Source organism: Rhinopithecus bieti, unplaced genomic scaffold (genome assembly GCF_001698545.2).
Source record: "Rhinopithecus bieti isolate Rb0 unplaced genomic scaffold, ASM169854v2 scaffold_65275, whole genome shotgun sequence".
NCBI lineage: Eukaryota > Metazoa > Chordata > Mammalia > Primates > Cercopithecidae > Rhinopithecus > Rhinopithecus bieti.
In genome coordinates, this window is record NW_016826376.1 from 54935 (window position 1) to 66971 (window position 12037).

General features: G+C 37.6%; 1 long non-coding RNA gene across 5 annotated transcripts in view; it reads left to right on the top strand.

The window, feature by feature from the left end:
• The window catches only part of LOC108522963 (uncharacterized), a 104486-nt gene that overhangs the window by 7195 nt on the left and 85254 nt on the right, over positions 1 to 12037 (top strand). For all 5 annotated transcript variants that reach the window (XR_001883655.1, XR_001883656.1, XR_001883654.1 and 2 more), the window contains exon 2: positions 1585 to 1705. This is a non-coding gene — a long non-coding RNA (uncharacterized LOC108522963). The remainder of the gene's footprint in view (positions 1 to 1584; positions 1706 to 12037) is intronic.

Here is a 12037-nt window from a genome sequence, read left to right on the forward strand (position 1 = left end):
CAATCTACTCATCTGACAAAGGGCTAATATCCAGAATCTACAAAGAACTCAAATTTACAAGAAAAAAAACAAACAACCCCATCAAAAAGTGGGCAAAGGATATGAACAGACACTTCTCAAAAGAAGACATTTATGCAGCCAACAGACACAGGAAAAAAAAATGCTCATCATCACTGGCTATCAGAGAAATGCAAATCAAAACCACAATAAGATACCATCTCACGCCAGTTAGACTGGCAATCATCAAAAAGTCAGGAAACAACACGTGCTAGAGAGGATGTGGAGAAATAGGAACACTTTTACACTGTTGGTGGGACTGTAAACTAGTTCAACCACTGTGGAAGACAGTGTGGCAATTCCTCAAGGATCTAGACCTAGAAATACCATTTGACCCAGCCATCCCATGGCTGGGTATATACCCAAAGGATTATGAATCACGCTGCTATAAAGACACATGCACACATATGTTTATTGCAGCACTATTCACGATAGCAAAGACTTGGAACCAACCCAAATGTCCATCAATGTTAGACTGGATTAAGAAAATGTGGCACATATATACCATGGAATACTATGCAGCCAGAAAAAAGGATGAGTTCATGTCCTTTGTAGGGACATGGATGAAGCTAGAAACCATTATTCTCAGCAAACTATCGCAAGGACAAAAAACAAAACATTGTATGTTCTCACTCATAGGTGGGAATTGAAGAATGAGAACACTTGGACACAGGAAGGGGAACATCACACACTGGGGCCTGTTTTGGGGTTGAGGGAGCGGGGAGGAATAGCATTAGGAGCTATACCTAATATAAATGACGAGTTAATGGGTGCAGTACACCAACATGGCACATATGTAACAATGTATACATTGTATACATATGTAACAAACCTGCATGTTGTGCACATGTACCCTAGAACTTAAAGTATAATAAAAATATATATATAAATCATTAAAAAACCAGAGTGAATGAATGGGCTAAGCAGACTAACATAACCAGTTTGGCTTATACTTTGAACTTTGAGGAGAAGAGTGACATTTTCTTGTAAATTTTAGGATTAGTTTAATTTTTTTTCATTAATGCTAGTTAGAATTTTGATAGAGATTGTATTCAAAATATAGAACAATTTGGAGACTATTGTCATCTTAATAGTACTAATTATTCTAATCCATGATCATGGGATACCTTTTCATTTATTTAATTCATATTTAACACTTTTTGTAAGTTTCAGAGAACATGTTTTAGAATTCTTTTGTGAAACCTGTTAAGTATTTTATTCTTTTTGATGCCATGGTAAAGACAAATGTTTCCCTTGTTCAAGTGATTCTCCTACCTCAGCTTCACAAGTAGCTGGGATTACAGGCGCCCACCACCACACCTGGCTAATTTTGTATTTTTAGTAGAGACGGGGTTTTGCCATGTGGGTCAGGCTGGTCTAGAACTGCTGACCTCAGGTGTTTCGACCACCTCTGCCTCCCAAAGTGGTGGTACTAGAGGTGTCAGCTACTGCGGCTACCTGATTATTTAGAAGTGTGTTTTTAAATTTCCACATACTTATGAATTTTCCAAATGTCCTTTTTTATAGACCTTTGAACATGGTTTGAACTTCATGGATTCATTTATATGCAGAGTTTCTTCTGCCTCTGCCACCCATGTGAAAACAAGACTGATCCCTCCTCTTCCTGCTCTTCACCAGCCCACTCAAGGTGAGGACAATGAGAACAAAGGACTTTATGATAATCCACTTCCACTTAATGAATACTAAATATATTTTCTCTGGTGATTTTTTTAATAACATTTTTTTCTAGCTTACTTTATCATAAGAAGTATCTAATACATATAACACAAAAAGCATATGTCAATCAACTGTTTATGTTATGGGTAAGGTTTCCAGTCAACACAAGGCTATTGGTAGGTATGGTGTGGGGAATTAAAACGTATACACAAATTTTTCACTGACTCGGGGGTCAGTACCCATAACACCCAAATTGTTCAAGAGTCAACTGTATTTGATTTCATTTCCTTACTGGATTACAACATACTAAGTATGATTTCAATCCTTTCACATATGCTAACTAATGGGGTCTAACATATGCTCTATTCAGGAAAATTTTCTGTGTGCTTGAAAAGAAAGTTTCTGCTGAGGTTAGGTAGAGTATTCTATAGATAATATGTATAGCTAAGTTATAGTTTTGTTGTATTTTTAAATTTCCAACTTTTATTTTAGGTTCGGGGTACATGTGCAGGTTTATTACATGGGTAAATATCATGTCATGGGGGTTTGGTATACAGATTATTTTGTCACCCAAATAAGAAGCATAGTACTCAATAGGTAGTTTTTCAATCTTCATCCTCCTCCACCCTTCATCCTCAAGTAGGACCCAGTGTCTATTGTTCCCTTTTTTGTATCCATGTGTACTCAAGGTTTAGCTCCCACTTGTAAGTGAAAATGTGTGGTAATTCGTTTACTGTTTCTGTGGTAATTTACATGGGATAATGGCCTTCATCTCTATCCATGTTGCTGCAAAGAACATGATCTCATTTTTTCTATAGCTGCACTGTATTCCATCATGTCTATTTACGAAATTTCCTTCATTTAGTTCATTGTTGATAGGCATCTAGGTTGATTCTGTGTCTTTGTATTGTGAATTGGGGTGCAATAATCATATACATGTATGTGCCTTTATGGTAAGAATGATTTCCATTTCTTTGAGTATATATCCAGTAATGGGATTCCTGTGTCAAACAGTTGTTCTATTTTAAGTTCCTTGAGAAATCACCAAACTGCTTTCCACAGTGGCTGAACTATTTTACATTCCCACTTGCTGTGTATAAGCATTCTCTTTCATGTACAACCTCACAAACATCTGTTATTTTTTGATTTTTTAATAATAGCCATTCTGATTGGTGTGAGATGGTATCTTATTGTTGTTTGGATTTGCATTTCTCTAATGATTAGTGGTGTTGTACATTGTTTCATATGCTTTCTAGCCGTCTGTATATCTTCTGAGATGTGCCAGGTCATGACATTTGTCTATTTTTTATTAAGATTGTTTTCTGTTTGTTAATTGGTTTTAGTTCCTTATAGTTTCTGGATTTGACCTTTCCTGGATGCATAGTTTGCAAATATTTCATCTCTTTTTATCGGTTTTCTGTTTATTCTGCTGAAAGTTTCTTTTGCTATGTAGGAGCACTTCAATTTAATTAAGTCCCATTTATCAATCTCGTTTTTGTTGCAATTGCTTTTGGAGTCTTCAAAATGAAATTTTTGCCAGGTTGTATGTCCAGAATGGTGTTTCCTACATTATCTTCCAGGGTTCTTATAAATTTGGGTTTTGCATTTAAGTTTTTAATCCTTCTTGAGTTGACTTTTTTATATGGTGAAAAGAAGGTGTCCAGTTTCATTCTTCTGCATGTGGCTAGGCAGTTACAACAGCACCATTTATTAAATAGGGAGTTCTTCCCCATTGCTGTTTTGTACTTTGTCAAAGATCAGATGGTTGTAGGTGTATGGCATTATTTCTAGGTTATCTAACCTGTTCCATTGGTCTGTCTGAATTTGTACCAGCACCATGCTGTTTTGGTTACTGTAGTCTTGTAGTCTAGTTTGAAGTCAGGAAATGTAATGCCTCCAGCTTTGTTCTTTTTGCTTGGAATTGCCTTAGCTCTTTGAGCTCTTCTTTATTTCCATATGAATTTTAGAATACTTTTCTAATTCTGTGAAGAATGTCATTGGTAGTTTCATAGGAATAGCAATGAAAATTTAGATTGCTTTGGGAAGTATGGCCATTTTAACAATATTGATATTTTCCATCCATGAGCATGGAATGACTTTTCATTTCTTCGTGTCATCTCTGATTTCTTTAAGCAGTGTTTGGTAATTCTTGTTGTAGAGGTCTTTCGCCTCCAGGGTTACCTGTATTCTTTGGTATTTTATACCTTTTTTTGGGGGGGGGAGGGCTATTGTTAATGGGATTGTATTATTGATTTGGCTCTCAGCTAGACATTGTTGGTGTATAAAAATGCTACCAAGTTTTGTACACTGATTTTGTATCCTGAAACTTTGCTGAAGTTATTTCTCAGATCTAGGAATTTTGGGGAAGAAATTGTGGAATTTTCTACATAATTTGATTCCTCTCTTCCTGTATGGATGCCTTTTTTTTTTTTTTTCCTCTTGCCTAATTGTTTTAGCTAGGACCTCCAGTAATATGTTGAATAGGTGAGGATCAGCATCCTTGTCTTGTTCCAGTTTTCAAAGGGAATGCTTTCAGCTATTGCGCATTCAGTATGATGTTGGCTGTAGGTTCATCATAGATATTTCTTATTACATTGAGGTATGTTCCTTCAATACCTAGTTTGTTGAAAATTTTTAACATGAAGCTTGTTGAATTTATCAAAAGCCTTTTCTGCATCTGTTGAGATAATCATGTGGTTTTTGCCTTTAGTTCCATTTGATGAATCATATTTATTAATTTGTATATTTTGAAGAAATATTGCATCCCAATGATAAGCCTAATTAATTGTGTTGGATTAGCTTTTTAAAGTGCTGCTTGATTTGGTATGAGAGTTTTTTTTTTTTTTTTTTTTTTGAAGATTTTTGGATCTATGTTTATCAAAGGTATTGGCCTTAAGTTTTCTTTTTTTTGTTGTGTCTCTGCTAGGATTTGAAATTAGTATGATGTTGGCCTGTTCGAATGAGTTAGGAAGGAATCCCTCCTCCTCAATTTTTTGAAATAGTTTTAGTAGGAATGGTACCAGTATTCTTTATATATCTGGTATAATTTGGCTGTGAGTTCACCTGATCCTGAGCTTTTTCTAGTTCATAGGCTTTCTATTACTGATTCAATTTTAGAACTCATTGTTTGTCTGTTCAGGGATTCAGTATCTTTCTGGTTCAATCTGGGGAGGTTGTGTCTTTCCAGGAATTTATCTATTTCTTCTACATTTTCTAGTTTGTGTGCATAAAGGTGTTTGTAGTAGTTGCTGGTGGGGGTAGGGGGGTTGTATGTCTGTGTGGTTGGTGGTGATGTCCCTTTTGTCATTTCTGATTGTGTTTATTTGGGGTTTCTCTGTTGTTTACTTTATTAGCCTAGCTAGTTGCCCAACAATCTTATTTATTCTTTCAAAAAAAAGATTTTTATCTTTTGTATGGTTTTTGATGTCTCAATTTACTTTAGTTCAGCTCTGATTTTGGTTATTTCTTGTCTTCTGCTACCTTTGGGGTTGATTTGTTTTTGTTTCTCTAGTTCCTTGAGGTGTGATGTGAGGTTGTTAACTTGTGATCTAACTTTGTGATGTGGGCATTCAACACTATAAACTTCCTTCTTAACACTGCTTTAGCTGAGTCCCAGAGATTCTAGTATGTCTTATTTTCATTTTTATTATGTCAAAAGAATTTCTTGGACAGGCACCGTGGCTCATGCCTATAATCCCAGCACTTTGGGAGGCCGAGGCAGGTGGATCAAGAGGTCAGGAGATTGAGACCATCCTGACTAACATGGTGAAACTCCATCTCTACTAAAAATACAAAAATTAGCTGGGCATGGTAGCATGCACCTGTAGTCCAGCTACTCAGGAGGCTGAAGCAGAAGAATCACTCTACCCCGGAGGCAGAGGTTGCAGTGAGCTGAGATCACACCACTGCAATCCAGCCTGGTGACAGAGTAAGACACCACCTCAAAAAAAAAAAAAAAAAAGAATCTCTTGATTTCTGCCTTAATTTCATTATTTACCCAAAAGTCATTCAGGAATAGGTTGTTTAATTTGCATGTAATTTTATGGTTTTCACAGATATTCTTAGTATTGATTTCTATTTTTATTGCACTGTGGTTTTAGAATGTGGTTGGTATTACTTTGTTCTTTTATTGAATTTACTGAGAATTGTTTTATAGCTGAGCATGTGGTCAACTTTGGAGTATATGCTATGTGCAGATGAGAAGGATATATATCTTGTTGTTGTTTGGTAGAGTGTTCTTTAGATGCCTGTTAGGTCCATTTGGTCAAGTGTCAAGTTTTCATCCTGAAAAGCTTTATTCATTTTCTGCCTCAAAAATCTGTCCACTGTAGTAGTGTTAAAGTCTCCCACTATTATTGTGTGCTTATCTAAGTCTCTTTGTAGGTCTCTGAGAACTTGTTTTATGAATATTGGTGTGCCAGTGTTAGGTGCATATATATTCAGGATAGTTAAGTCTTCTTATTGAACAGAACCGTTTATCATTATGGAACGTCCTCCATTGTCTTTTTTAACTGTTTTTGGCTTAAAGTCTGTTTTTTCTTAAATTAGGATACCAACTCCCTGCTCTTGTTTGTTTTCCCCTTGCCTATTTTTCTCCATCCCTTTACTGTGAACCTATGGGTATCATTGCACATGAGATGCATCTCTTAAAGACAGTATACCATTGGGTCTTATTTCTTTGTCCAACTTTCCACTATGTGTCTTTTATGTGGGGTGTTTAGCCCATTTACATTCAATGTTAACATTGATATGTATGAATTTGATCCTGTCATCATGTTGTTAGCTGGTTGTTATGCAGACTTGATTGTGTAGTTTATTTACAGTGTCAATGGTCTATGTACTTCAGTATGTTTTTGTGGTGGCCAGTAACAGTCTTTATTTCCATGTAGAGTACACCCTTAAGGACCTCTCATAAGGCAGGTCTCATGGTAATAAATTTCCTTAGCTTTTGTTTGTCTGAAAAGAATTGTATGTCTCCTTCACCCATGAAGCTTAATTTGAATGGATATAAAGTTCTTGGTTGTAACTCTCTTTCTTTAAGAATGCTGAATATAAATCCCTCAATCTCATCTGGCTCGTAGGGTTTCTGCTGAAAGTTTTGCTGCTAGCCTGATGGACTTCCCTTTGTAGGGAATTCTGTCTTCTCTCTATTTGCCTTAAATATTTTTCCTTTGAGGTTGCCCCTGGAGAGTTTAATGACTCTATGTCTTGGGGATGAATGTCTTGTATGTAGTATCTCACAGGGGTTTTCTGACTTTCCTGAATTAACTTGTTGACCTCTCTAGCAAGTTTGGAAATATTTTGATGAAAAATATCCTCAGATATGTTTTCCAAGTTGCTTGCACTCTCTCTGTCTTTCAGGGATGCCAATGAGTCACAGGTTTGACTACTTTACATAATCCTATATTTTTCAGAGGATTTATTCATTCTTTTTTATTCTTTTTCTCTGACTGAGTTGATTTGATTCTGAAATTCTTTTCTTAACTTGACCTATTCTGCTGTTGACATTTTCAATTGTATTATAAAATTCTTGTAGTGAGTTTTTAGTTCTATAAAATCAGTTTGGTTCTTTCTTAATATGGCTACTTCCTCTTTCAGCTCTTGTATCATTTTATTGAATTCCTTAGATTCCTTAGATTGAACTTTGACTTTCTCCTAAATCTTGATGATCTTTTTTGCTATCCCAATTCTGAATTTTATGTCTTTCATTTCAGCTATTTTAGCCTTGTTAAGAACCACTGCTGAGGAGCTAGTGCAGTTGTTTGGAGTTAAAAAGACACTGTGGTGGCTGGGTGCAGTGGCTTATGCCTGTAATCCCAGCACTTTGGGAGGCAGAGGTGGGCAGATCACAAGGTCAGGAGATGGAGACCATCCTGGCTAACACAGTGAAACCCTGTCTCTACTAAAAATACAAAAAATTAGCCGGCGAGGTGGCAGGTGCCTGTAGTCCCAGCCATAAAGTGCTTTATTTCAGTGAAAATGGGGACATTTTCTACTACAGGAAAAAGCATAGCATAGTGTAAATAGGATTTTGGTACTATCTGTGATTTCAAGTCTCCACTTGGAGTCTTAGAATGTATCTCTGTGGATAAGGATGAACTACTGTGTGTATGTGTGTGTGTGTGTATACATATATACATATATGTACGTGTGTATGCATACACACATATATGTGTGTGTGCATATATACATATATGTACGCATGGGTGCATATATATACATGTATGTGCGTGTGTATGCATATATATGTTGGTATCAGCAATGGTGGCTCATCTCACACAGCTCTGGGGCACTTTTTTTTTCCTCCATTCTGTTTTCTCTCTGATCTTCAGAATGCATAATCTCAATTGTCATATCTTCCAGTTCACTGATTCTTTCTTTGATCAGCTCAAATGTGCTGTTTAACCCCTCGAGTGATTTTTTTTTCTCTTCATTGATTATACTTTTCACTCCAGAAATTCTATTTGGCTCTTTTTATTGTTTCTCTCTATTTATGGATATTCTCTAGTTAGAGAAGCATTTCTTGCACTCTCCTTAATGTGTTCAGATTGTTTTATTCTTTGAACATATTTATAACAGATCATTTAAATTCACTACAGTAAGTAAAACATCTGAATTTCTTCAGGGACAATGTCTAATGTCTGCTTTTTATTTCTGTGTGCATAGACCACATTTTCCTGCTTCTTCAGATATCTATTAAATTTGTTTTTTAAAACTGGATATTTTGAATAATATTTGTGGCAACTCTGGAAAATCAGACCTACTCCCCCAAACCACAATTTTTTATTATTGCTGTTTGATGTTGCTGCTACTACTACTGTTTGTTTAAGGAATTTCTTTATCCAGTTCTGCAAACTCTGTATACTTTGTTATGTTTTACCCCTGACTGGAGTCTCTGCTTGATTAGCTCAGTGGTTAGCTAATGACTGAACAGAGATGTTCTTAAATATCTTGAATCAGTAAGTCTCCCATCATTTGCTATGGGACTGTGTGTGTGGTAGAGCACAAAGTCAACACTGAATGCTTACTTTCTGCTTGCAGAGACCCTCAAGCTCAGCAAGAGGTGAAAGATTAACGTCATCTCAGGTTTTTGCTGCTATTGTTGTTGCTGATGTTTTAATCCAGAGTCCTCACAGCTACCAGGAGTTACGTATACAGTCCTGTAAATACACATGCCTTCTAAATTCCCAGGAATATGTCAGAGCTTTCCAGTACCTCGTAGAAGCATCTCATTTCCCAGATTTTCCTTTAAAGTTTTTAGTTAGTCTCTTATTTGCCTCAACTGGCATCCCCACCTTAGACAGTTGTAATGCTAAACAATGGTTTAGACAGTTATAATGCTAAACCAATGATCTTCATCAAATGCCCTGGGAAAAGGACTTTTCCCACTGAATGATCTCTGAGTCAGATCAAACAAAGACAAACCTTGTAAAAAGAAACATTTCTAGGGAGCTGTCAGGTGGGTCAAAGAGTGACAGTTCCCTGGGGATAGGTCTTTTTGAGAAACATCCAACCTTTTCTGACCCCTGTAGTAACTGTTGGGCATCTGGACTTTTTTGCTGACATGGTTATAAGCCCGCTAGCTTTCCACACCGCTGGGGACCTGGGGATTAGGAGATTGGAATAGAATAAGTCAAAACGCCACATCCTCCCTGTTCTTACTGATCTCCAGCCATTTTTCTTAAACAGTCCTCAAACTTTTGCAGGCTTTTGGCTAATTTCCAGAGTTCTGAAAAGTTTGACCTCAATAATTCTTGCCACTGTTGCTTTTGTAAAGGAGTAGATTTTGAAGGTCTTTACTTTGCCATTCTGGAATCTTTTCTCCTAAATATCTTTTAACACACTAGTCTAACCCTTCAACATTAAAAAAATTATGCAAAAGCTCCTCTTTAATTTCTAGATAAGGTCCCAAAAATGACTTACAAAGTCCTATGAAATCCATTCTTACCTACCTCTTAGCCTTGATGAGGCTCAGGAAATAATACCCCAAAGTATGGCACCTTGGTACACTGAGTACTTTGAACTGAAAAACATTAGAAGGCCGTCAGAAGCAACGTCTCTTTCTTACCTCCTGCCCTTCTTTTCTCCTGCTTTCCTTCCATTTCTAAGGCAAGCCCCAGAAACTAGAATCTTCTTCCCCAAAGTGGGTCTTAGAAACCAGAATCCTTCTCCCCCAAAGCCAGCCACAAAACCTAAAAATATTGTTCTAATCTTCCCCTGCTTTTCTGTATAAGACCTGGTCATGAAGAAATATTTTGAATTACCTTGCCTGAAAGTAGATTTTAAGACCCTCATTCCAGAAGGGGTCCTACCCCATAACTGGGAGGAAGAAATTTCACAAAAAGGTCAAGAAGAATTCAAACAGATAGGCCTTGCTGGGTTTCCCCACTCAGTCTGTTACTATTAGATCATTATCCTTTCATCCAGTCACATTTCTACATGGCTGTACAATCTGGATTAATTAAATACATTCTACTTTTCTCTTGTTAACTTGTCTTTTGTTATAGGAATACCAGCCTTGACCCATAGGATGAAGAAAACGGGTATCACACCCTTTCCACTCCTACACCCTCAAACTCTATCATTCTCCCCCAGGCCTCCTTCTGATACCTATAATAAACCATCTTCCTACTGGCTTTTTGCACAGATTATTCTTTCTCTTACTCCCTCTTTCCACCATTCCTCTCACCAGGCTGATTCCTATCAACTCTCAGGTCTCCCTGTAAATGTCATTTCCTCGGGGAGCCTTTTCTGACTCACAGGCAAGATTCAATCTGCATCAAACGCTCTCATGACATCCTGTGTTTCTCCTTCATAGCCTTTATTGTAACTGTAATGAAATGTAATTTGTGTAAGTATTTGCTGAATATTAACAATTTTGATGGCAGAAATTTAATCTGGCTCAGAGGAAAATGGCAAATAAATATTTATTGAAATGAATAAATGAGTGAATGAATGCAAGAATAGAAGAAATGCACTATGCAAATATCTGGCTACAAAAGTGGTTCTGTCTTGCAGAAAGTCAGTAAAGAGAGAGACGGACATCATTGAAGTATCCCAGAAACTCCACACAGATAAAAGTCCCTCGTTTTATACATGAGCATACCGTCTTCAGTTGAGCAAGATTGTTTTGTTTTGCACCAGCTGCCAATCCAGGTGGCGAATTGCATGAGAAAACTTTATCCATACCCAGGCAAGAGCCCCAGAAATTCTGTAATCATTTGCATTTAATGCAGCCCAGGAGCGTAAGTGTTTTTAAAAAGCTCTGTAAATAATTCTAATACGCAGTCAGGTTTGAGAATCACTCCAGATTAAAAAGTACCTTGTCTCAAGCCTGCTTCTGTCAATCCTCCGGAGTCCTTACGGCAAGGAAGTTTAATAAGATTTGGGAAAATCATTAGCGATCATCTTGAAAACTATAGAAGGGTCACTATGACTTGTGTGTGTGTCTCAATCAAAAAACTAAAGCAAAGGTACTTTTCACATTTGATATAACACAAAAAGGTTGTTTCTGAGGAAGAGACAATATGTTTTCTGCTAATAAACTCCAGGGTGGCTTTGTGGCTGTCTTGATTAATTGGTGACTATGAAATAACCAGTGCTCGGGGATACATGAGACAGCAAAGGATTGTAAGTGGCAATTTGCTGTCAAAATTCATCGGCCCCTGCAAAGCGCCATGATTAATAAAGTCACTGTGCCTGTCTCCACGCTGAGGAGGGGGCCCCTGTAGAAGGAAGGGAAAACAAATTTGCAAGGATGCTCTCGCTAAAGAGGTTCGGCACCCGGTTGCATTTAATCTCTCTGCTGTTGCATCAGGCAAGTACCTTCTCGCTCTCAATTGTTCACTAGTGCTGCCATTAATCACAGCCCACTGTAAAGGAAAGTAGGGAGGAGGTAGGGGAGACAGAACTCTCCTTCTCGGCTTGTAGTTGGGGAGAATGATTGGTAAGCAGGGGACCCAGGAGGGGAACTGCTGGGTTATGACCAACCAGAGGAACTTAAAATAGGATTTGCAGAGTTGAGCCTCAGCAGGCCACAGCTGGATGCTCTTCTGCCTGCCACAGCCTCTGTGGAGAAGGTTCTTGGTGCAACATCACCATCTACAGGTAACTGTGAGAACTGCTTTGAGGGATTTGCTGAGCTGGGGAAACTGCCTTGAAATGAGATCAAGGTAACCCCAGAGGTTTTGCACTAGCCAGGGAAGTAGGACAGCATTGGTTTTCATGGCACAGGGCTACCTTCCTTGGTGTTTGGACCTACAGCTTGTTATCCTGCCTGATGTTAAGCTAGTACCATCGTGAG